General features: G+C 40.5%; 1 long non-coding RNA gene across 1 annotated transcript; it reads right to left on the bottom strand.

Annotated features, from left to right (window-relative positions):
- Positions 1–17,389: 17,389 nt before the first annotated feature.
- Positions 17,390–20,513, bottom strand: LOC108544294 (uncharacterized). The gene is made up of 4 exons (XR_001889793.1): positions 20,234–20,513; positions 19,975–20,133; positions 18,518–18,763; positions 17,390–18,068 (listed from the first exon to the last, which is right to left on the bottom strand). It is a non-coding gene; the product is annotated as an uncharacterized LOC108544294 (long non-coding RNA).
- Between the last annotated feature and the right edge of the window lie 6,405 nt (positions 20,514–26,918).

The following is a 26,918-nucleotide window of genomic DNA, read 5'->3' as shown; positions in this document are numbered from 1 at the left end:
TTGAGACAGAGTCTCGTTCTGTCACCCAGGCTGGAGTGCAATGGTGCCATCTTGGCTCACTGCAAACCTCTGCCTCCCAGGTTCAAGCGATTCTCCTGTCTCAGCCTCCCAAGTAGCTGGAACTACAGGCATGCATCACTACACCTGGCTAATTTTGTATTTTTTTAGTAGAGGTGGGGTTTCACCATCCTGGCCAGGCTGGTCTTGAAATCCTGACCTCAGGTGATCCACCTGCCTTGGCCTCCCAAAGTGGTAGGATTACAGGCGTGAGTCGCCACACCTGGCTGAGGGCCCGTTTTTTTTTTGAGACGGAGTCTTGCTCTGTCGCCCAGGCTGGAGTGCAGTGGTGCTATCTCTGCTCACTGCAAGCTCTGCCTCCTGGGTTCACACCATTCTCCTGCCTCAGCCTCCCAAGTAGCTGGCACTACAGGCGCCTGCCACCATGCCCGGCTAATTTTTTTTGTATTTTAGTAGAGACGGGGTTTCACCATGTTAGCCAGGATGGTCTCAATCTCCTGACCTCGTGATCCATCCGCCTCAGCCTCCCAAAGTGCTGGGATTACAAGTGTGAACCACCGCGCCCGACCTGAGGGCCTGTTTTTATAAGAAGATGCCTCTGTGTGTCCTCACAAGACAGAAGGAATGAACAAGCTCCCTTGGACATCTTTATAAGGGCACTGATCCCATTCGTAAGAATATGACTTCATGGGGATGCTCTCATGACTTAATCACCTTCAAACGTCCCCACCACTTAATACAATGCACTGGTGATAAGGTTACAACATATGAATTTTGGGGGGACATAACATTCAGACCATAGCAGCGATTTACAGTCCTGTAAGTGAACATTCCAGGGAAGCTGGCTTTTGGGTTTGGCTGATCTAGGATTTGGTTTTGCCACTAGGATTTTTTCTTGGCTCTCACTTCTGGGTTGGCTCCATCCTCAAGCTCTACAAGTGTGCCTTTGGCATACCAGTCACTCCTCACACAATGGAAGTAAGCTTCCCATCTTCAGCAACCCAGCTCTGTAAGGAGGAGAATGAGCATCTCTGCATTTCCTGAACAAGTGCTAGGTTTCTCTCTGCCTTGCTTGGGTTGGGGAGATGTGTTGATGGATTTCAGTCAGTCAGGCCCCACTTCTAGTACCCACTGAACCACAGAAAGGGCACCTGAGGTGGGGCCTGATTGACTGAAATCCATCAGCATATCTCCCCTATGCTAAAAAGGAGGGATGTGGGTGAGAGAGGAGACTCCAGATATTGACGTTAGAAGGAGAGTGAAAAATAATAGTAGTAGTAGTAATAATGATGATCATGATAATAATGGCTAACATTCTAGTACTATGTGTCAGCATATATTAACATATTTAATCCTTACCAAAACTCTGAGATAGGTATAGTTAAGGTGTCATTTTACAGATGAGGTAACCAAGGCACAGAGGTATTAAATTCATACAGCTAGGAAGTGGCAGAGCCAGGATTCACACAGGCCCTCTGGCTATAGAATCCATATTATTTACTTGGTGTATTTGTCCCTTCTCAAGCTGCTAATAAAGACATACCTGAAGCTGGATAATTTATAGAGGAAAGAGATTTAATTGACTCACAGTTCAGTCTGGCTGGGGAGGCCTCAGGGTACTTACAATCATGGTGGAGGGGGAAGCAAACACATCCTTCTTCACATGGCAGCAGAAAGGAGAATTGCTGAGCAAAGGGGGGAAAGCCTCTTAAAAAATCATAAGTTCTTGTGAGAACTCACTATCACAAGAACAACAGCATGGGGGTAACCACCCCCATGATTCAATTACCTCCCACTGGGTTCCTCCCATGACATATGGGGATTATGGGAACTATAATTCAAGATGAGATTTGGGTGGGGACACAGCCAAACCATATCATTCTGCCCCTGGCCCCTTGCACATCTCGTATCCTCACGTTTCAAAACACAATCATGCCTTCCCAACAGTCCCCCAAAATCTTAACTCATTCCAGTATTAACCCAAAAGTCTAAGTCCAAAGTCTCATCTGAGACAAGACAAGTCCCTTCCACCTATGAGCCTGTAAAATCAAAAGCAAGTAAGTTACTTCCTAAATACAATGGGGATACAGGCATTGGGTAAATATGCCCATTCCAAGTGGGATAAATTGGCCAAAACAGAGGGGCTACAGGCCCCATGCAAATCTGAAATCCAGCAGGGCAATCAAATCATAAAGCTCCAAAATGATGTCCTTTGATTCCATGTCTCACATCCAGGTCATGCTGATGGAAGAGGTGGACTCCCACCAGCCTTGGGCAGCTCCATCCCTGTGCCTTTGCAGGTTATAGACCCACTCATGACTGCTTTCATGGACTGGCATTGAGTATCTGTGGCTTCTCTAAGTTCATGGTGCAAGATGTCAGTGGGTCTGCCATTCTGGGGTCTGAAGGACAGTGGGCCTCTTCTCAAAGCTCCACAAGGCAGTGCCCCAGTGGGGACTCTGTGTGGGGGCTCTGGCCACACATTTCCTATCTGCACTGCCCTAGCAGAGGTTTTCTATGAGGGCTCTGCCCCTGCAGCAAACTTCTACCTGGACATCCAGGTATTTCCATACATCTGCTGAAATCTAGGTGGAGGTTCCCAAACCTTAATTCTTGACTTCTGCACATCTGCAGGTCAACACCACATGGAAGCTGCCAAGGCGTGGGGCTTGCACCCTCTGAAGCAATGGCCTGAGCTGTACATTGGCCCCTTTTAGCCACAGCTAGAGTGGCTGAGATGCAGGGCACCAAGACCCAAGACTGCACACAGCAACGGGTACCTTGGGCCCAGGCCATGAAACCATTTTCCCTCCTAGGCCTCCAGGCCTGTGATGGGAAGGGCTGCCATGAAGGTCTCTGGCATGCCCTGGAGACATTTTCCCTATGTCTTGGTGTCTTGGTGTCTTTGGCTCCTCGTTGCTTATGCAAATTTCTGCAGCTGGCTTGAATTTCTCCCCAGAAAATGGGTTTTTCTTTTCCACTGCATTGTCAGCCTGCAAATTTTCCAAACTTTTATGCTCTGTTGCCTTTTGAATGCTTTGCTGCTTAGACATTTCTTTTACCAGATGCTCAAAATCATTCTCTCAAGTTTAAAGTTCCATGGATCTCTAGGGCAGGGGCAAAATACCGCCAGTTACTTTGCATAGCAAGAGTGACCTTTACTCCAGTTCTCAACAAGTTCCTCATCTCCATCTGAGACCACCTCAGCCTGGACTTCATTGTCCATATTACTATCAGCATTTTGGTCAAAGCCATTCAACAAATCTCTAGGAAACTAGGAAGTTCCAAACTTTCCCACATTTTCCTGTCTTCTTCTGAGCCCTCCAAACTGTTCCAACCTCTGTCTGTTACCCAGTTCCAAAGTCACTTCCACATTTTCAGATATCTTTACAGCAGCGCCCCACTACCTGGTACCAATTTACTATATTAGTCCATTCTCATGCTGCTAATAAAGACATAGCTGAGACTGGGTAATTTATAAAGGAAAGAGGTTTAATTGACTCACAGTTCAGCATGGCTGCGGAGGCTTCAGGAAACTTACAATCATGGCAGAAGGGGAAGCAAACACATCCTTCTTCACATAGTGGCAGCAAGAAGTACCCTGAAAAAAGGGGGAAAAGACCCTTATAAAACCTTATAGTAAGAGAACTCACTTACTATCATGAAAACAGCACGAGAGTAACCACCCCAGTGATTCAACTACCTCCCACCGGGTCCTTCCCGTGACATGTGGGGATTATGGGAACTATAATTCAGGATGAAACTTGGGTTAGGAGACAGCCAAACCATATCACTTGGCTGTATTAAGAAAAGATGGTGGGTCACAAACAATGGGTGACTCTGTGCTGAGTTTTCACCCTCTGGTTTTAATCTTTGGCTGTTTATTTAGAAGCTAATACATGTAGCAGTGTTTAGTGATATGTTCTACAATCCATGTCTCCTGTAGGTTTTTTGCTGTATCAGTTTCCACTTTGTACTTTAGGTTACTATTGACATGCCTTAGTTATTACTGAAGGTGTTGATAACACAATGTACTTCTTAACTGTGTCATCTCTGCCGCTGATTGTAACTATTTCTTAATCAAGGACGACTGCTTAATATCTTCGCCCCCATTTTCATGACTACCTTTTGCATAATCAAAACAGTATTGGGACTGTGAGTAAGTGTGAAACTTCATTACTTGGATATAATGACTATATCTGTAGCTACAGATTTCTTGATTTAATATGAACAGAAGCCAACTAATCTTTTGTTTTGTTTTATTTATTTATTTTTTCTGGTAGGTAAATTTGGTGCTAATGGGAAATGTGTATTTCCTTCTACTTTGGGTATAAAAGCTTGTAGTTAGACAAGTTAACTGCCTTTGGTACAACTAAAAGAAAAGAACTAAATATCATTTTCAGTCTCTTCCTTCCTCTGAAATACATTTTGGACATAATACATACTTAAAAAATTAAGCTATCACATTCTCTACACCATGAGGACATAAGAGATACTGTTACAGGACCTAGTCAACTTGATGAATACTTAGGAGAATCATTATATCCATTTCTAAAATTCTTTTCTTCAGTTAACATCTGTCTCATGCACTTACTCTTAGTATTTTTTAAACCACTGGGATCAATACGATGCTTAATCCTAAATTATTCTGGACTGAAGATCTTTTACAGAAATGTTGACATTTTCTTTATGTCATTGGGAGAAGCTTCCTTCCAGTAAATGTGCGTTGTCAAAATCCTGTTGAGGACATAGGATTTGTGAAGCCTGATTAGCTAAACCTCCATGGTCTTAAACCCAGACCTGAATATACTGAAAGCAGCAGACTTCATAAAATGAAGTGACAGCTCAATTGGTTTGACAAGCCTTTGTAGAAATATAGATTTTCCACCATCTTTCCTTAAACCTTCCTTAACCTCAGAAATAATTCTACAATTGATGCTTGTGTAACAGAGCTCCTCTCACAGTTATGCTCGAAAAATCAAATGAGTATTTTGAGGGGTAGAGGGTCCTTTTATGAGGCAGTTGGGTGAGTTTGTAAATCCAGGATGGTAGATTCTGCTCAGGTGCTGCCATTCTCCCCTCCAATGCCAGGGTGGATATCGTGGGGCTGATTTGCTGAATCTGGACATGGCTGCCAAATTCTTCTTGGCCTAGTGTTCCAGGCAGTGAACATATACTGACTGACATGCAAAATAAAATCCTGTGCCAGCCCTGCTCAGCCTTTGTCAGACAGAGGAAGTAACTCTGACAGTAATCACAAAGGAAAGAGAAAAGGGAAATGGAGCTTACTAACATTTAATGAACAACTATTATGTGTTAGTCATTGTGCTGAGAAATTGTGCACACTTATCACATTCAATCTTTTCCATAATTACAGAGATAGGTGTCATGATTTCCATTGTTTAGAAATGGAAATGGAGGCTCAGGCTCAAAGTCGCAAAGTGAGTAAGTTAAGTGATGGAGCAGGAATTCAAGTCTAAGTCTGAATCTTTAAGACCATATCACACTTGCTCTTCAATAAAAACCATTGTTACTTACCAATTTTTATATGATTTTAAAATCTATAGTACAGGTTTGGGAAAATGGCCAGTCATTTACCATAGATCTATTGATTTCTGTAACAGATATTCATTGAGCAGCTACTAGGTGCTGAGGATATTGTGGTGAATAAGTCAGATAAAAGGCATCAATGCCTTTGTGGAGCATACATTCTAGGGGAGGAGATAAAAAATAAACCATACACATAATAAATACAAACAAGTTTTTGCAATGAGGAAATAATTTAAACATATTTCTCTTTTTTTTTTGAAATGGAGTCTCACTCACTCTGTCACCCAGGCTGGAGTGCAGTGACACCATCTTGGCTCACTGCAACCTCTGCCTCCTGGGTTCAAGTGATTCTCCTGCCTCAGCCTCCCGAGTAGCTGGGATTACAGGTGTGCACCACCATGCCTGGCTAATTTTTGTATTTTTAGTAGAGACAGGGTTTTACCATGTTGTTCAGGCTGGTCTTGAACTCCTGACCTCAAGTGACCCACCTGCCTTGCCTCCCAAAGTGCTGGGATTACAGGTGTGAGCAACTGTGCCCTGCCAACATTTCTTCATGATGATCTGATAACGACAGTGTTATATCACTGAAATACCTTTTTAAGTGGTTTGCTCAAGTGGTATATCTTAGTCATCTCAGAATCTCAAACAACCTCATTGATTGTTTGGAAGCTGGTGTATAGTGATTTTTAATGTTGAAGGTAAGATGAAAAGGGCTCTGTTGCTTATGGGTTTTTTTTTTTTTTTTTTTCCTAGCACATGATGATGTGCTAGGTCTCAGACAAATTGACTATATATTATTGAGGGTTAGTCGAAAACCATATGTAAATGCTACCATAGAACCAGAAGAAATGCTGCCAGGATTGAATGTTATCAGACTGGATTGGGAATTGGTTCAAATCACTAACATTTCTGTTTTGTGTGATTTGCTCCTTTCTTAGCATCTGACAGAACTTTGTAAGTGATCTTCAGTGAGAAATCACCCTATACTTTTTGGGTCCTCTGCTTAATTCAGTTATGAACTCTCTGACAGATTCACCCTAGATTGTCATTGCTGATGGCCCATAATTGTTATTTATGATTTTACAGTTTATTAGAAATAAATATAAGAAAATAAACCATCTCTGTATAGATGGAAATGAAACTAAGTTTATGTAGAGCTGGATGCCTTAGTGAAAATTATAAACAATATTCTTCTTCTTACTTATATATAACCATTATCGTTTTTACTTTTAAGTGACAGTTTATTACTTCATATTAGGATAAGCCTTTGGTTCTTTTTTTTAACCTGAAATTAGTAGCACTGTGTCAACTGACTACCCATCACGTGGTCTTCAGCTGTCAAAAGTTGGAGAAACACTAGGCTAGGTCATGCAGGGACATGTGGTCTTTGAAAAAAAGTTTGGATTTTATTCAAGGGTAAAGGGAAGCCACTGAAAGGCATTAAGAAGGGGAATTGCATGCTTCCAGCAGTGTTTTGTAAAGATCCTCTAGTTGTCATGTAGGTTAGAGGGGCACAAATGCAGAATTAGAGAGATCAGTAAAAGGCTGGTCTAGTTGAGAGATAATGGTTGGACTGGAGTGGTGGCAAAGGAGACAGTGATATTGAACACTTACTGAGTACTCACAATAAGAATCCTATAATATGGATACCATTATTGGACCCAGTTTTACAGATGAAGACACTAATGCACAGTGAGACAAAGTAACTTGTCCAAGGTCACAAGGTTAGGAGGTTGCAGCTTGGATTTCAATTCAGTAATCTGATTCCAGAATTCATATTTTTCACCACTAAGCTTACTTCCCTCTCTTAGATGGAAATGAGAAAAATAGATGGATTAAAGATATATTTATGGCTGGTCATGGTGGCTTATGCCTGTAATCCCAGCACTTTGGGAGGCCAAGGCAGGAGGATCGTTTGAGGTCAGAGGTTTGAGACCAGCCTGGACAACAGAGCAAGGCTCCATTTCTACCCCACACACACACACACACACACACACACACACACACACACACACACACTTAGCCAAGTATAGTGGTGCGTGCCTGTAGTCCCAGCTACTCAGGAGGCTGAGAGGGGAGGATCACTTGAGCCCAGGAGGTTGAGGCTGCAATAAGCCATGAATATGCCACTGCACTCCAGCCTGGGTGACAGAGCAAGACTCTGACTCAAAAACAAAAACAAAACAGAACAAAACAAAACAAGGCCAGGTGTGGTGGCTCATGCCTGTAATCCCAGCACTTTGGGAGGCCAAGGTGGGCAGATCACCTGAGGTCAGGAGTTCCACACCAGCCTGGCCAACATGGTGAAACCACGTCTCTACTAAAAATACAAAAATTAGCCGAGTGTGGTGGCAGGCACCTATAATCCCAGATGCTTGGGAGGCTGAGGCAGGAGAAAAGCTTGAACTCAGGAGGCAGAGGTTACAGTGTGCCGAGATCGTGCCATTGCACTCCAGCCTGGGCAACAGAGGGAGACTCCATCTCAAAAAATAAAATGCTATATTTAGAGATAGGATAGGATTGGTAGGACTTGGCAACTCATTGAATGTGAATAAGAAGAAGATGGAGGATGCAGAGGTGACTCCCATGTTTCTCTCTGAATCAACTAAAAAGATTCAATATTTGTTGAAATAGGAGAAGATGGAAGGATATGCAGATTCAAAGGGGAAGATGAAAGTTTAGTTCGGCAGGTACAAGTGAAGATGCCTGTGAGACATCTAAGTGAAGCTTCACAGTAGGCTGTGGCCCATGTGACTCTGCAGCTCTGGACAGAGGCGTGACCTAGAGACACCTGTCTGGGAACTGACAGTTTACTGGAAATGATGGATGTGGTTTAAGATGGTCTGCGAATGACTTAGTGCCTGACACATAACGGGGACCCAGTAATACAGAGGGAATGAATTTGTAGGGGAGCCATGGATCTTTGGATTTAGAGTGCACCTTATAATGAACATTTATGATATTCAAAGTTTAGCTTTCTGGATGTTAAGTGGTTGACAATGTCCACTGAAAACATTCTCACTACTCAGATATTTCCAATGGAACTACTGTGAAAGAAAAGCACTCTGAAAAATATCCATTTCAAGCATGTGTAGGAATAGTTAAAACTATCTGTTTAATGAATAGCTCTAATTATCTGTGTTATTAGGTTGCCAAGAGATAAACATCATTTTTTTTTAAAGTTCTGGAGCTCACCAATATTATTTACCAAGATAATGTGTATTGAAAGCAATGATGACTTTTCTTATCTTTCAAGTTTTAATAACCTCATGTGTTTAGAGTTAAGTTTAAATATTTCTAAATTTAACTTTAAATTGAAAGAAGACTCTGTAGTATTCCATAGTGTCTATGTACCACATTTTCTTTATCCAATACACTATTGATGAGCACCTGTGTTGATTCTGTCTTTGCGATTGGGAATAATGCCGTAATGAACATAACGTGTACATGTGTCTCTTTGTCACGTCCACTGCAGCAACACACATGCAACTGGAGGCTGTTATCCTAAGAAAATTAATGCAAGAACAGAAAATGAAATACCACATGTTCCCACTTTAGTGGGAGCTAAACATTGTGTACTCATCACATAAAGACGGCAACAATGGACACTGGGGACTACTGTGTGGGAGGGTAGGGGAGGGGCAAGGGTTGAAGAACTGACTACTGGGTACTATGCTTATTACCTAGGTGTTGGGTTCATTCTACCCAAACGTCAGCATCCCACAATTTACTCATGTAATAAACCTGCGCATGTACCCCCTGAATCTAAAATAGAAGTTGAAATTATTAAACAGAAGAACAGTTCTAATAAAATATTTACTGGAATTACAATCTAAAAAAAATTTAAAGAAGAGTTGAAAGAGTAGCATAAATAACTCCTATAAATTCTTTATCCAGATTCACTAATTATTAATATTTTATCATATTTGATGTATCATAACTTCCCTCTTTATATCTACATAATATTTTCTGAACCTGTTGTGAATAGGTTGCAGTCATTGCGTTCCTTGACTTAAGCCTGTATTTTACTTAAAGCATGTACTTCCTAAGTATGGAGATATTCTTTTATATAGCCATGGTGTAATTATCAAATTCAGGAAACATAGCATTTTAATGATACCCTTTTATGAAATGCAATCCGTATTTAAAGTTTTTCATAGCAATTTACTCCCTATAGAGGATCTAGCCTGGGATCATGCATGGCATTTAGTCCTAATGTCTCCTCAAAGCTCCTTTACTTTGGATAGTTTCTCTACCCTTGTGTTTCAAGACATTGTCATTTTTGAGGAGTATAGGCCAGTGTTTTGTAAAAAGTCCTTTATTTTATTTGATGTTCCCTCCTGATGCATAACACAATTAGATTCAGGCTATTCATTTTGGGTAGTCATACTAAAAAAAGTTCGAGTTCTGTGTTTTCAGTATACAATGTCAACGGGCAAATATGTCAGTTTGCCTATTGGTGACGTTAACTTTGGTCACTCATTTAAGGTAATATTTGCCAGATTTCCTCACTATAAAGTCATAATTAGTTCCTTTATAAATATTAAGTAATCTGAAAGAGTTAAAGTTGGAGATAAAACCTTTCCCTTAAAAGCATCATCTACAACTCAAAACGTGGTTTGCTAATTGCCAGACTTCTAGTAGAAATATGCGTTAGGAATCTAGGTGCAAGCTAACTCAAATTGGTGGGGTGACCAGTGTTAATTTGTTCAGCTTCTCGTATGTATTTGTTTCCATCTCTCAATCAAACCATGGGTCTAAATTGGAAGGGTGATGGTACCAGATCATATTCCTGATGAGGTTCCAGCCCATTCTTGTAGACAGAAGAAAATATATTGTCTTTGTACCATCCCTACTGTCCCTCATAACCTCATTTTAAAGAGAGTTTGCCTGATTATTATTCAATGTATCTCCAAATTATTTTACATAAACTATCATTGACTTCTCCCCTCACAGGGATTCTAATATTCCTAATATATTGGAATTGAGTGTTGGCTTTTGTTCCTTGTCTTTTACTTCCCATACTGATTAATCTTAGACTGCTGAAACAGGCCTTAGCACATCGAGAATATACTCATATGTATAGATACATGAAGAAATGTACAACTAAGCTTATTTTCATTTTATTCTTAAATTAAATGGTTATTCACTCAGGCACGTTAGCATCAATTTTAAACCAAATTCTGTGACAGCCACGAAAACATGAAAAAGCAATAAAGGCTTTATGCATATTTTATCTATTTTTATTTTATAAACTTCTAATGAGTCATTCAATGTGAATTGTGGCAGACTACTGTAAAATAGCACAGTTCTGTGAATTTTTCAGACTTTGTTAACATTGGGTCACATTTTGCTTTGTTTCACATCTGCTCAAAGCTTGCAACAAGTTTAGCGAAATTCCTGCTGTATAAGAATTACTCTAAATATGAGAGATTTCAGAGAGAATTCCTTTTTAAGCATGAATATTTAAATAAGGTATTCGTGCTTAATCCCTTCACATAAAATTTGTCTACATTTCCTATGTTTCTAGTTGTCTGATACTCAAATGAGCACCATTGCTTTAAAAACAGTAAGGGTAAATTTATTTCACTCAATCATGTTGTCTTCACGATTGACCATCAAGGTAAAGGAGTAGACCACAAAATAGAAAGTATGTCTTTATGCTCTTCAATAGTATATCAAATCTGGCAAAGAAAAAATCAAGTTGCCTCATTTAATCTTAGTAAATGAAAAGTTGTGAAAAGCCAAATTAAAACAAGGACTTCATCTCATTTGGTCAAGCATTGAGATTGGATGCTTCAAAAATATACATTGCTAACATGAACAACTAATCTTAGCCCAATAGTGGGTTGAATACTTTGAGTGCTGCTCTTAGAACACTTTTCTATTAAAGTCAAAATGAGAGAAACTTTTTAAAGCCTTGACTATATGGTGGTATATACTGAATTAGAAGAAATTTTCTTGGACATTGGTAGACTATCTTGTTGTATTCAATTACAACAAGACATGTTTCCTGTATGGGGGTATTGACAGACTCTAATGACCTCATAATGCTTCTATTATTTCCACTTCATGAAGAGAACATCAACCAATTTCAAATTGATCTCAAGCATTATTTTAAAGTAAAGCATAGAGAGTATATTAGTTAGGATAAAGGGAAAGGTACTGTAACAAAGAAACAGAAAAATACTGTGGCTTAAAGAGTAGAGAAGCTTCTGGTAGTCTGGGGAGCCTAGCCTGTTGTGCAGCTCTGCTCCACGTAGTCATAAAGGAAACCATGTTTCTTACATCTTGTTTCTCCATCATTTTCTAGGACATTGTCTTTGTCTTTGAATGATTAAAACTAGATTGTGAGCACATCTACTCAGTCTTTTAGAAAGGGAAGCAGGTATGAAGAAACCCATGCCCAATATCTTAAAGTCCACACTAAGAAATGGCACATTTTGATTCAGCTCACGTTCTTTAGTCATTTGGTTAATAAGTGTGAGAGAGGCTGGGAAATGTAATCTAGCTGGGTAGTCATGTACTCAGTGAAAATTGTGGATGAGGAAGAAGGGTTGGACATCTGACTCCACAGAGAGGCTGAATACCTTGCCTACGGTCACGTAGCTGGTAAGTGCAAGAGCTGAGATTCTAAACTAGGCACTCTTGTTCCAGAGAACACGAGATAAAATACCTCGTTAGTTTTCATTGCTGCACAATAACCAATTCAAAATGCAGTAATTTGTACTGATTCTGTGGACTGGCTAGGTGGTTCTCCTGTTGCCTGAGCATACTTGTGTGGCTACATGAGCTGGCAGATTGGTTTAAAACAAATTCTACTCCTGGGTGTTTACCCAAGAGAATGAAAATATATGTCACAAAAGACTTGCTTAAGAATGTTCATATCAGGCCGGGCATGGTAGCTCACGCCTGTAATCCCAGCGCTTTGGGAGGCTGAGGCGGGTAGATCATGAGGTCAGGAGATCGAGATCATCCTGGCTAACACGGTGAAACCCTGTCTCTACTAAAAATACAAAAAATCAGCCGGGCGTGGTGGCAGACGCCTATAGTCCCAGCTACTCGGGAGGCTGAGGCAGGAGAATGGCATGAACCTCGGAGGCGGAGATGGCAGTGAGTCGAGATCATGCCACTGCACTCCAGCCTGGGCGACAGAGCGAGACTCCATCTCAAAAAAAAAAAAAAAAAGTTCATATCAGCTTTATTTGTAATAGCCCCAAAAGCCTGAGAATAAACCACATATACATCAACAGAAAATAGAAAATAAAATAGAAAATATTTGTACAGTGCAACACTACACAATGAGAATAAATAATTATGACTAAATGTAACCATATGGGTATAGAGGTATAATGTTGAGGGAAAGTAGCCAGCCTTCCCGCCCTCAAAAGCATACCATTGTATTATTTCTTTTATATGAAGTTTAAGAGCAGGATGAACTAATCTAGGTGCTAGAAATCAGAATAATTTTTGCCTCTGTGGAGAGGAATAGGAGGGGCAAAGTACACTTTCTGGAGCAACTGAAATGCTCTGTATCTTGATTGGGATGTGGGTTAAGTGGGTTTGTAATTGTCAAAATGTATGAAAGTATACATTTAAGATCTGTGCATTTAATGTAAATCATAATTCAATTAAAAAAAGAAAAAGTACATAAGGAATTGAATGTTACAAAAAATTTTTTAAAAACTATTTTATAATAATTGTCCTATAATGCTACAGATGAAGTTTCTTCAAAATTAACCTGTACTGATAATTATATAACAAAAATGTATTGAGGGCCTCCTGTATGTGAGACATGTTCTAGGAATTAAACAGGGCAAAAACTAGCCTTGCTTTCATGTACTTTACATTTTAGAAGGGTAAAGGTGGTAGTGGTGGTGGGTGGCTGGCGGGAGAAGCAAATGATACATGAGCAAACAAGGTAATAAATAAGATAATTTCAGACACGTGTCATGAAGAAAACTGACTAGGAGAAGGGGTAGGAGAAGCATTTTCAACCAGATGGTGAGGAAAGATTTCTTTGAGAAGATGACATTTGAGTTGAGTCTTATGTAATAAGAGGGAGCCAGCTCTGTGAAGATCTGTGGGAAGAGTTTTCCAAGCACAGGGAAGAGCCAATGTATCGGCCCTACATTGGCAATAAGTGTGGCACATTGAAAAAGCTGCAGTCCGCCTCTGAGACAAGAGCATCACAGGAAACAGGAGAAGGGAGATCTTGTTTCTGCTACTTAAGCTGTGTGGATTCTCACTGATTGTTTTGAGTATAAATATTCCTTGTTAGTGTCTAAATAACTTTATGGGGATAAAAAGTTTGCATGAGAATATGGTTTTCAAACTCCTAAGAACTAAATGCATTCCAGTTACTATTGCTATTATTAAAAATTTTTAAATATTCACGTGTTTTCATCAGTAAATCCTACTTTGCTTTTTTATGGCTTAGTAATGTAAATTACAGTGGGGCAATTAGAAAACCATAGCCAAAAGAAGAAGAAAAAAAAACTCCCTGTGGTTGTTTATAACTGGGTATAATCTTAGTAATATAACTGGGTATAATATATGTTAATCAACCATGTTGTATAGTTCTGAAAATTGATGTCACTACTCTATTTCATGTCACTTAATACATACCACGATATTCATTTTAAAGGCTACATAGTGACCCTCTGCACAGGATATGTAGTAATTCATGAAATTGATTCTGTAATCCTGAACATTTAGGTTGTTCTCTACTGTTCATCATTAACATTTGTGCATCTTCATGCCCATCCCTAATTACTTTTTTAGTATAGATTTCAGAATTGAATGTGCTTTGGATATATACTTCCTAATTGACCTTCTCATTGTCTATATCAATATAATGAACTATTTCAATGTAACTTTTTCCTTTATAAAAGTTACCTGGAAAAAATGATAGCCTCCTATTGTTTTGTAGGCACATTCTGAACCAGGAAATGTGATGTTTTGATTTTTAGAAAATCAGATCCAAGACAATAGCTTTGTTTGAAAAAAACAAAACAACAAAAAAGAATGGTTATGCTCCAGTGGAAAAGTCGTGGCTCAGAGATTGACCCATTATGCTTCCTTCTTCCTGTTTGGCTGATGTGTTACTGGAACCATTATATGGTTTTATTACAAGGGAAAAGAATGAGAAGGACACAGTGGGCAACAGGATGAAGGGAATATATTGAGACACAGCCTAGGAACAGGGCATGGGAGAAAAAAGGAACGTACTGTGGTAGGCAGAATAGTGGCCCCAAAGAAGGGCACATCCTATCTTCTGGACCTGAGAATGTGTTATTATGCATGTCAAAAGTGACTTTGAAGCTGTGATTGCATTAAGGATCTTGAGATAGAGAGTATTATCCTGGATTATCCCAGTGGAATCAAAGTAATCAAAGGAGTCCTTATAAGCTAAAGAGAGAGGCTTGAGAATCAGAGTCACAGAAGAAGCTGTGATGACAGAAGTAGAGATCGGAGTAATGAAATTGCCAGTAGAAGGAGGCTACAAGCCAAAGAATGGGGGCAGCCTCTAGAACCTGGAAAAGCTGAGGAAGCCTGTCCTCCCCTAGAGCCTCCAAAAGGAAACTAGCCCTACTGATACCTTGATTTTAGCCCAGGAGTTCTTATCTCCAGAATTGTAATTAATAAATTTTTTTTTTTTTTTTTTGAGATGGAGTCTCGCTCTGTCACCCAGGCTGGAGTGCAATGGCGTGATCTCAGCTCACTGCAACCTCCACCTCCCAGGTTCACCCCATTCTCCTGCCTCAGCCTCCCAAGTAGCTGGGACTACAAGCGCCCGCCGCCATGCCTGGCTAATTTTTTGCATTTTTAGTAGAGATGGAGTTTCACCGTGTTAGCCAGGATGGTTTTGATCTCCTGACCTCATGATCCGCCCGCCTCGGCCTCCCAAAGTGCTGGGATTACAGGCGTGAGCCACTGCACCCGGCCAGTTTGTTTTGTTTTAAGCCATTAAACTTGTGGTAATTTGTTACAGCAGCAGGAGGAAACTAGTAGTGATACTGAATTTGATGGGAGGAGTTAGAGAACGATGCAATTTTGGACGAATGTGAATATTTGCAAAATAAGTTTGATATTTAGGTGAAGAAACAATGAAGGAAGAAGGTCAACTATGTGTGAAACTGCAGGGATGGGTAGCGAACAGTGAGACTGATTTCAAGGCAAGGTTACCACCCCCTGCTGTCTTTTCTCAGCTATGTAGTTTTCTTTCACAGCACAGCTTGAAGTTAAACGTATATTTGTGCAATTATTCATTTAATCTTGTATTTCCCTTTAGCAAATCATATGAGGGTAGGGACTGTCTGCTTTCATCATCACAACCTCTTGAACAGCCGCATAATAACTAATAATGAACAAATAGGTATGATAAAGATGGAAATGAATGAATGAATTGGGAGAAGATACCCATAGGTAAACAAAAAATAATAGTCCAATAAAGGGAAGCCTAACATAAAGCCAATTTATTGGAGATGTAAAACTTCTTACATTGTCCTATAGTGATTTTCAGCCATTAAGGCTAACCCTAGCATACTGTTTTCTTCTGCAGTTTTGGTGTAGTGACTGTTTAAGAGCAGGTGAGGGCTTTGGAACTAGACTTCTTTGGTTCAAATTCATATAGCTATGCATACTGTCCAAAACATACTTAAGTATATCCCTAACATACTTAAATGTATACTTGTCAGTTTAGCTGGGTTAAAGTACAGCAAAGTGGCCCATTGTCCACCTAACCATTCGTCCGTCCGTCCGTCCATCCATCCATCCATCCATCCATCCATCCATCCATCCATCCAGTCATTCATCATCCAGTTTAGTTTGGTGGTTAGGAGTATAAGCTGTGAAGACAGATACCCAGATACCCAGGGTTCAATCTCAGTTCTGCCAGTTAATATCGGACCTTGGGCAAGTTACTTGAAACTCAGTTTTTTGTTTTTTTTTTAATCATAAAAAGGGATGCAAACATGGTTGTTGTAAGCATTAAATATAAAGCAATTAGAATCATTCCTGGCACTTAGTTATTGATAAATGTTATTTTGTATTATTACTAGAGGTTGACCAGATCTCCAGTATTTAGCTGTGTGACTGCAGCCAGACTTTACATCTCTGGTTGGGAAAAGGGATTGTATTGAGCCAGTGATTCCTGATCTTTGTTGAGCATATCAACTGTCTGAAGGTCCTTTTAAGATGCAGGTTCTGACTCAGTAGGTCTGAGGTGGAGGATAAGATTCTGCACCTCTAACAAGTTCCCTGATGATGCTGATGTTGGTGATTCATGGACTACACTTTGAGTAGCCAGGAAATAGGCAACCTCTCAAGCTCTTTCTTGCTTCAATATTTCTGCTATTGATATCACCATCCTGCTAGTCTCTGGGCTATATAAGTAAACCTTGGAGTTTATTTTTTCTCTCTTCTTATTGCCTAAATCCAGGTTTTCTTTTTACTGATTTTATTTGCTTCTTTAAAATGTCTCTTTAGTGCCTATTAAAACAATTATAATAGATTTAGAAAATTGCCATAACTGCTCAATTATACCACCCTTAAAAGTTGTTACAAAGGACATTAATTACATGACAAAACTTGTATAATATTGTACATATATAAACATATATCATGTATGATTAAATCTAGGGGTAAGCCCAACTCTCCAGAATTCTATATTCAAGAAAAAAAGGGAAAGAAGGCAATGCCCCAAATGGTCTGAGTTTGGATGGAAGAAATATGATTTTCTCTAGGTATATATATTTTTCTTTCTTTTTCTATATTTTCTTTAATGAGTATATATCACTTAGAAAATGAAAATGTTGTTTTCAAAGAATTACCAGAACTGAAATCCTTCCAATTCACAGGTATTTCTGGATCCTTAGGGACCATTGCTCTCCATTCTTTCGTAAGTATCTTTATAGGCTCTTCTCTTCATTTTTAATCTTTGGCCTCACTGACAGAAAAGGCCCCACTCTCCAAAAAGATTTTTCTTTTCATCTCCCTTGTGAATAGAAACTCATGTTTCCCCCCAGGTCTTGCCTGACCAAAGAGTTTAACCTCTTCCTCAAACCATTAACATGGTGACAGAACACTGGTCCCTACAAGGTGTGGTTTTACTTCTAATAGCTACCAAGGGCCAGGGACCAGAGTGCTGACACCATCCCATGTTTTTCAGAGTTTTGCCTGGATTTCTTGGGGGTCTGCCTCAAGTAAAAGGACAAGGGGGGCGGGGGGACGTGGAAGGATGAAGTCAGATGTTGCACAGCTGCAGCTTATGCCGGAGGAACTTGGGATGTGGCCCCACAGCTGTGAAGCAAGCCAAGCAGCCAGCCAGCCATGTCCATAGCCGCTGAGTCTCCAAGGGGGAAAAAGCCATAGAGCCAGATGTTACTTCTAGAAAAAAAAAAAAAAAAACTGCTGTGTGGAACTTGGCCTCTGAATGGTGCATCTGTCCAACTTATCTTCTGCTTGGTCAGAGATAGCAAAAACTCTGCTAGGAAGGCCTGGAAAAAAAAAAACAAAAACAAAGAAGGAACATAACTGACTATGAAAAGAAAGTTATGGAATACGCTTGTTTTTGCCAAGGCATTTATTCTGGAGTTTCTCAGTTTTCTTAGCTTGAATTGATATTTAAATGCCCTTTCTAGGAGGGAAAAAAGCCTGTTGATTAGATACTGATGCAGGTTCCTCTTGATTCTACTTTTTATATACCATAGGGTTTGAGTAGGAGGCTTGGTTATACATTAGAGGGGAGAAAGAAAACCCTTCCACTGCCCTCAATTCTAGGCTTTCCAGAACAAACTTCTCTCTGTGAAGTCACTGTGCCTTCCAGGTCTGCAGGGTATTATTTGACAGGTTGTTTGCTGCCCAGGGTACCTGCATTAGTCAGCGTTCTCCAGAGATAGAATCAGTAGGATATATGGAAGGAGATTTATTAGAGGAATTGACTCACAGAGTCTCAGAGATGAAGTCCCACAATAGGCCAAGTGCAGGCTGGAGAATCTTAGAAGCTGGTAGCATGGCTCCAGGCTGGTAGTGTGGCTCAGTTTCTGTCCAAAGCCTCAGAACCAGGGAAGCTGAAAGTGCAGTCCTCAGGCCCAAGAGCCCCCTGGGAGGCTGCTGGTGCAAGTCCCAGAGTCTGCAAGCTGAAGAACCTAGAGTCTGATGTCCAAAGGCAGGAGGAGAAAAAGGTCCCGCTCTGGAGGGGAGAGAGACAGTGGGGAAGGTGAATCTTCCTTCTCCTGCCAGTTTTGTCCCAGACGGGCCTGTAGCTGACTGGGAGGTGCTGCCTGTGTTGAGGGCAGGTCTTCCACTGTCAACCCACTGACTCACGTGTCAATCTCTTCCTGAAACATCCTTACAGACACACCCAGAAACAATGCTTTACCAGCATCGCTCAATGCAGTCAAGCTGACACCTAACATTACCATCACAGTGTCTGACTGAGGAAGGAGGAGGCCAGAATCTAGTCTGTTTCCCACACATCAGGCTGTGCCTATGCAGGCCTAGGTCCAACTGGGAGAGGCATCTTTCCAAATAACACAAAGATGTGGTACACTTGCCAAGCACTGTGTCCACAGGTTTACCGCAGTCTGCATGGGATGCCTTTTCCCAGTTAGCATAAAGTGTTACATGGGCCCTCCCTAACCCCATCTCATACCTCCAACCTGGAGTCATTGCTCTTTCAGCTGCTGGGCCAGTTGTCTCCACATCTCAAGGATGGATCTACCCTGACTACAATCCAGTGAGTTTGAAGGACTCTGTCTAGGGGCCAGAGCACCAAGTCTAGCCTTGAACTTGAATCTCCATTATGATGAGGGAGGTTTTGCCCTGGGATGCAGGCCTTGCACTTATACTCAAGAGATAGATTCTTGTCTTATTTCCTGAGTCAAATTAACATCTCTGCTACCTGCCTGGTATCTTGGAATCAGGGACCTGTGTTAGTGTGGCACTCGGCATGCCAGAGATCCACACAGTGCTCCTTCCCCACAGCCTGGCTGCTGAGCCCTGTCTCCCCAGTGGTTCTTTTCTTTTCTTTTTTTTTTTTTTTGAGACGGAGTCTCGCTCTGTTGCCCGGGCTGGAGTGCAGTGGCCAGATCTCAGCTCACTGCAAGCTCCGCCTCCCGGGTTTATGCCATTCTCCTGCCTCAGCCTCCCGAGTAGCTGGGACTACAGGCGCCCGCCACCTCGCCCGGCTAGTTTTTTGTATTTTTTAGTAGAGACGGGGTTTCACCATGTTAGCCAGGATGGTCTCGATCTCCTGACCTCGTGATCCACCCGTCTCGGCCTCCCAAAGTGCTGGGATTACAGGCTTGAACCACCGCGCCCGGCCTCCCAGTGGTTCTTTTCTCTACACATCTCTGAATGTGACTGGTTCGGCGTGAATCTCCTCCTTCTTGTTCCACCCACCTGCCAATTTGTGTTATGCTCCTGACGTTGACAGCTTGCCTGGACCACTTCCTTTCTCTGTTGCCTTGAATCCTCTAGACACTGGATTCTGCCTCTTCGGCTGAACTTTTTCTTGAGGCTTCTCCATTGGGTGGCTCTGTCTTTCCTAGGCTTCCTCATCTTGATGCAAGGAAGAAGATACACACTTGGCCATGCATGGTCTGAGATGTAACAATTCGTTTTAGGGAGTGCCTACTTCTGTGAGCAAATAATCACTTACCTGTCATAGCAGCCACTCTTTCCTGAAACTGCCTTCCTTCCACTCTGGTGCAGAGTCTGAAATTCTACCAATGGCTTTACTTCCTCCAGGTGTCTTCTGGAGGAGTAAGGAACAGTGACCACACAGACACAAACACATTTTGCCATTAGTAATATAATTACCAACCTAATTACAGGAATTCAGGGCAGCATGCAGGCATAAGAGGTCCAGGAAGAGCAGAACAGAAGATACTTGTATGGAGAGCAAGTGAAGAGAGGCACTGAAGACAAACTCTGCCATCCTTCTGACTTTACCTGGACCCAGTCCTGGGTGAGCAGCTCACATAACCTTAGGCTTTGAGGTGGTTTGGCATATCATGGGCCCTGAGAGAATATTGGACAAAAATATTGTCCTTTAGAGTTTATGGAGAAACAAACAGAAACAGGATTTGGTTATTATTTTGAAGTGGGCAGAAAAACTGAGGAACAACCCATAACTGCACCATTCAATAGATTATAATGTAAAACAAGGATCAGAAATGGCTAGTGACAGTAGTGAGTTAGAAACAAAGCCTGGGGAAAGGATGTAGGATCACAGGTAAGTCAAACAGCAGTTAGTCCTCATGCCACTGACATTCAGCTTTCAGTATAATGTAGACCCTCCCACAAACACTCACCTCTCTAGGACAAGCTGTAGCATTTCACATCCTCTATGTTATTAAGTTATGGGCAGTACCAGCTGAGGGGAAGAACTTAATATGTGGTTGACAGGTCCCTAAGTGGGAGGTGAGGACCTCCTGATGATTTTCTTGAAGCATTAGGATTGCTTCCTAAAAATTAACCCACCCTGGGAGGTGATCCAGCAAGGCTGGAACATGGCTTTGGTGTCAGCCACTAGTGGGTTCTTTCTAGTTGTGGCTTAACTGCTTACTAATTGCATGCATAACCTAAGCCCCAGTTTCCTCATCTGTGAATTGGCTGTGATAATAGTACCTAGGTCATAGGGTATTGTGAAGATTGCATAGAATCATGTATTATTTCATGGTATGGTATTACAAAGCTCCAAATAGAATGTCTAGCAGAGGAAAAGTATTTGTAAGTGGTGCCTCTGTTTTTATTAGATGAATTCCCTATTTTCCCACAAATGACCTGGTCATACTTCTGCTAGCAGAGCTTCTCCAAAAAAGTCAGATCCCTTTCATTTTTAAATCTTCTGGTATATGAAAAAGTGAAATACCAAAGCATCTATATAGTTTACGTAGCAGCACTGAGCAAATCAATGATGTTAACTCACATGCGATGCATCATGCAACATGATTGTGTTATTCATAAGCAGGTCACCCAGGGTTGAGAGTTCCGGGGTTGAAACTTGGGAGGGATCCAAGTTTCAGGTTGTGTGGATAATGTCTTTCAGTCCCATTTTTGTCTTTCTGTAACTAAACGTTTAATATCATTTGGAGTTTAAGGTGAAAAGTCTACATTTGAAGCTTGAGCTAATGGCTCTGCTAGCCCCTCATGTAATAAGACCAGACTATCAGAGAAATCTAAGCTGCACAGACCACTACTCTGTTTATTTCTGGTGGTAGACATCATAGAGTTTCTGCTGTTCTCTGTCAGTGTAACAAGGATACTGTGCTGAGGCTGAACTCCTCTGTACATCAGGAAGATCTTAACTTGGGATCAGCACTGGATCAGGAATGAGGAGCACTGTCTCATGGGTGAATTCATCACCCATCATTATGAGATATATGGAGGAAGGTGCTTCTCAGTGGCAGGCTTTCACGTCATGGCATTCAATGAGGGGACCAGGGTTAGCTGCTCCCTGAGGTCTCCACTCTGATGTTTGTGTGATTCTATATATGCATGGAGTTTGCACATGAGCATGGGGTATGGTTTCTTGAAGGTTGAAGTCATCTAGCTGAGTAAAAGGTTTCATCTCAAAATGTTTCTATCAACTAAGTTAATCATAGCAATTTCTCTATAAAATAATTAAAGTTAATGGTTACCTTTAGAACCATTGGCATCTTTACGAGATCCAAAACATCAGGGGAAGCAGCGGCTGGAGATGAAAGGAGTAAGGAATCAATTCTGAAAAGACCTAGGTTAGAAAGGAATGAGTCTGGGGTAAAAACCAATAAGGTCTTCAGATGCAGCCTTGAGACCTCATCAGATATTTTGCATGTAGTCCTTACTTCATTCAGTTCCACTGAGTTTCCTTTTCAGCTTTTATCATTCATCTTTCTGTGCATGCATTATTCCACTTTTTTGTTTTAATTTTTTAATTTTTATAATGCAAGGTTTAAAAAGACAGATGTTGGAATATTCTTGGGCAAGAAGGTAATGAAGTCTGTGAAACAATTACGTCTGTTCTTGTTTTTCCTCTCTGCCGACACTGATCAATTGGAAAGTAGGAAAATATTTTTCAGCAAATAACTCATGTATTTGGACATGCCTAACTGTTTAAATAAGGGATTAGAAAATAATAAGTGTATAACTATTTGAAGAGATAGTTAAAATCTATTTTAAGGTCTTCTGTGAAAGTGATTAATGCATTAAAAATAGGAGAGATGTGTAATCAGAGGAAAAGATTAGAAAGAAAAAAACACAAGATTATGCTCTGATTTTAAAAGTTTGAGAAATAAAGCATGTAGAAAAAGTTTTATAAGCAATTAAATTCTTTAATTTGTTTGAATAAAAATGTCTTTTGGCTAGAGAAACAGACTTCTTTATAAAATATCGTTCGCATTAGTTATTCAAAGATAATGGGAAATTTACTATAATTCTAGATCAAGGCAGGTCCTAGGATGGCTTATGACTGTGCCAGTTGTGGTTCTAAAACTTAACCCTTAAGAGTTTTATTCCTTTGGGTCCTGAAGACCTTTTGTCCTTCTGAAGTTTCCAGTAAAAATGTAATGATTTCTGGATAATATGGTTTATGTGTTTTAAGGGCAAACGTGGTATCTCAGGGTGGCACCATGGCTGGAGAGAGGATGGAGGAGAATAATTCTTTCTATTTCACAGATGTAGCTAGTGCTGTGTTCCCTGGGGCTGTGCAGAGGCTCGAGGCTGAGAGACAGAACAATAAGACTCATTAATTCAAATTCTGAGGGTTATCTTCATCAGAAGGGCAGGGACTCATTCTTGGATAGTGAAAGCATAGATTCCAGGGAAAAGAGTAATGACCCCTAAGTGCTTGGAATACTTGCCATCACCATTCATAGAGATTTCTTTTGTTCGCAACTGAATTCAACCTACTGTCTAGAGAGTTACTAAGTGAATCTAGGGAGGTAAAAATTCAGTTCCTGTCTTTGCCTAGGGGGTCACTGGGTATCTTTCTCCACCTAGTGGCCAATGCCTCCTCATCAAGCTAAAAGGCAATTGGTTATTACGGCAATGAAACAAGTGAGGTTTCTTGTTTTCTAATACTAGGCTATCAAATCACAGAATGAAGAGGACATTTAAGCATACGTTTGGAAAAGCCAGTGGGTGTATTAATAATTAGGTTGGCTTGCATAGCTTCCATTGTTGAGATGACATGCTTTGCATTCTAGTGGAGAAAAAGCAGTTAGGAATGCTTGCTGATCAAGTCATGCACACGAATAGAGTTAAAACTTGCAGCCAATTCCGTAATATGAAATTTTCATACCATAAAACCTGCTTTTCAAGAAGAGAAACAGATGAGAAGGATTAAAGAATTTTAATTACTAGTTTTGCATGATTTTTGGATAATCTATATCTACACTATAGGTGCTCAAAAAGTGTCTCACGTTGAGTTGAATTTGATAGATTTTCCTGTGCTTCAGTTTCTATTCATTACTCTTATTGTTTCTACTTTTCCAAACTAAAATCATATTCCACTAAAAGCAAACATATCTTAAAGAAAGCATGTAATGGACTATTTTAGTTGTTTTCATGTTAGTCTCTGCAGCATTTGACACTGTTTTACACACTCTCCTTCTGGAAACTTTCCTCTTTCTCTCTGCTCTGGTTTTCATGGCACCACCCTCTCCTGCTTGCCTCCTACTTCCTTGGCAGGATTATTCTACAGAGTTTGCTTTCCAGCATCACTCTCCTTTCATGTTCCCTTAGATACCACTGTTGCCTGAGGTTCTAGTCTTAGCCCTCTTATTTTCTTCAATGAATTTTTCTTCCTCTAGGATCACACATCCATCAATATTTGAACTTTAATGCAGATACTAATGGTTCCCAAGTCTCCACCTCCAGCTCTCACTCATTCTCCCTTGAGTTCCAGACAAAAATTCCCTCTATTTGTTAGATCTCTCTGCCACAATATCCTGTGGGCACCTAGAACCCTGTGGAATCCTAGTTGAGCTCATTATTTTATGTTCTTCTGTGACTTGCACTATTGCCTAAATCTTCTATCTGGGTATGTGTCAACATTATTTAGTCTTCAGGACCCAAAAGATGAATGGTGTTTACCCTCCTTACATTTCAGCATTGATTCTGATACTACTGCTACTACTAATTAGAATTTTAAAGCAGATGCTATTTTTCATACCCTGTGCTTAGCATTTCATGCATCACACCAGATAATTTCTTTTTTCTTTTCTTTTTTTTTTTTTTGAAATAGAGTCTCCCTCTTGTCACTCAGGCTGGAGTGCAGTGGCATGGTGTCGGCTCACTGCAACCTCCACCTCCCGGGTTCAAGCGATTCTTTTGCTTCAGCCTCCTGAGTAGCTGGGATTACAGGTGGGCACCACCCTGCCCAGCTCATTTTTGTATTTTTAGTAGAAATGGGGTTTCACTATGTTGGTCAGGCTGGTCTCGAACTCCTCACCCTGTGATTTCCCCTGCCTCAGCCTCCCAAAGTGCTGGGATTACAGGCATGAGCCACCGCGCCCATCCCCACACCAGATAATTTCGGAACCCCAAGCTGCACTGCGTAGGTCATCTTGGTTTTAGTGTGGCTGCAGTGGAAATCTCTTTGTCTGTTGCCATCATTCCCCCTCAAGTACATGCCTTAGCTTTCCTGCCTCAGGGCTTCTTCTGAAGCTGGGGAAGGCTGCCCAGTCAGTGAACAAGCCAGCCAGTTTGTGCAGGGAAGTTAAAGCTCCCAGGAGTGAATCCAACAAATGCAGATTGAAAGTTAGTGTATAAATGCCTCAGCTTCTCATCCTTAAGAGAGACAGTTTTGAGCACCATTCTGTAAGGTTCCTCAGAAATTCCCCTAGAGGACTGAGCTGCAAGTGCTCAGCATGGTAACCAGCCCACCAGTTCATCCTTAGTTGGCATGGCATTTCTCCCTCCCTGACTCACTCTTCCAAGTCCTCCCTCCACGCTTTCACCTCCTCAACAAGCTACCTGATGCGAAGACCCATCTCAGGATCTTCTTTCAGGAGAACCCAAATTCAGACACACTATGTAATCCTTACAACTGACCTTCCTCTAAGATAATACTCTCCTTTCCTGAGGGAACTGAGGCACAGGGGTTATGAAACTTGCCTGAGGTTATTCAACTTACTAGTTGAAGAGCTGGGATTTGAGCACAGGCAGTCTGACTCCAGAACCTGCTGTCTGCCAAAACAGTGATCTGAAGAGTACATGAAAAAACAGCTGTGCACTTCTAACTGATTGGCTTTGATATCCATGTATCATCGTCCCTTCTATATTAAGAGAGATTTTATCTCAGCTTTTTCCAGTTTTGAGAATTCTCAGCAGGTTTTTTGTTTGATGTCATGTAGAATGGAAAGAATCACAATGTAAAAAACCTGTACAACTGAAAAGAAAACAAAGTAGACATATTTAAAAATTTTAAATTATGTACCGTCAAATTACAGTTATATATGTTTTCAGGGTACAAAGTGATGAATTATGAATACAATATGTAATGATTAAATCAAGTAAATTAATATATCCATCACCTCAAATATTTAATATTTTTTGTGATGAGAACATTGGAAATTTATTCTCTTAGTGATATTGAAATGTATAGTACTCAATTATTAGTTATATTCCCCGTGCTGTGCATTAGGTCCAAAAAAATCAAACGTATTCCTTTTATCAGACTCAGGCTTTGTGCCCTTTGACTATTGTCTCCCCATTCCTCCCATGTCCTCCAGCCTCTGGTAACCACCATTCTACTCTCTGCTTCTATGAGCTCAGTTGTTTTAGGCTCCCCATATTAGGTGAGAACATGTCTATTTGTCTTTCTGGCTTATTTATCTTAGCATAATGTTCTCCAATACCATCCATGTTGTCGCAAATGATAGAATTTCTTCCTTTTTCATTGTATATATGTACCGCATTTTCTTTCTTTGTTGATGGATATTTATGTTGATTCTTTAATTTGGCTATTGTGAATAGTGCTGCAGTGAACATGGGAGTTCAGACATTTCTTTGACACAATTAATGATTTCAAACCTTCAGCTAAATAATATAGAAGTGGGATTGCTGGATCATATGGTGGATCTATTTTCAGTTCATTGAGAAACCTCCATACCATTGTCCATAATGGTTGTATTAATTTACATTCCCACCAATAGTATAAAAGTGTTCCCTTTTCTCCACATCTTTGCCAACACTTATTTTTTGTCTTTTTGATAATAGCCAATTCTAACAAGTGTGAGATGCTATCTCATTGTGGTTTTAATTTGCATCTCCCTAATAATTAGTGATATTGAGCATTTTTTCATTAATTTGTTAGCCATTCATATGTCTTCTTTTTTTTTTTTTTTTTTTTTTTTTTT

This window comes from Rhinopithecus bieti, unplaced genomic scaffold (assembly GCF_001698545.2).
Source record: "Rhinopithecus bieti isolate Rb0 unplaced genomic scaffold, ASM169854v2 scaffold_26226, whole genome shotgun sequence".
Classification (NCBI taxonomy): domain Eukaryota; kingdom Metazoa; phylum Chordata; class Mammalia; order Primates; family Cercopithecidae; genus Rhinopithecus; species Rhinopithecus bieti.
Note: the sequence above shows the minus strand (reverse complement) of the source record. Positions and strands in the feature narration are given on the sequence as shown.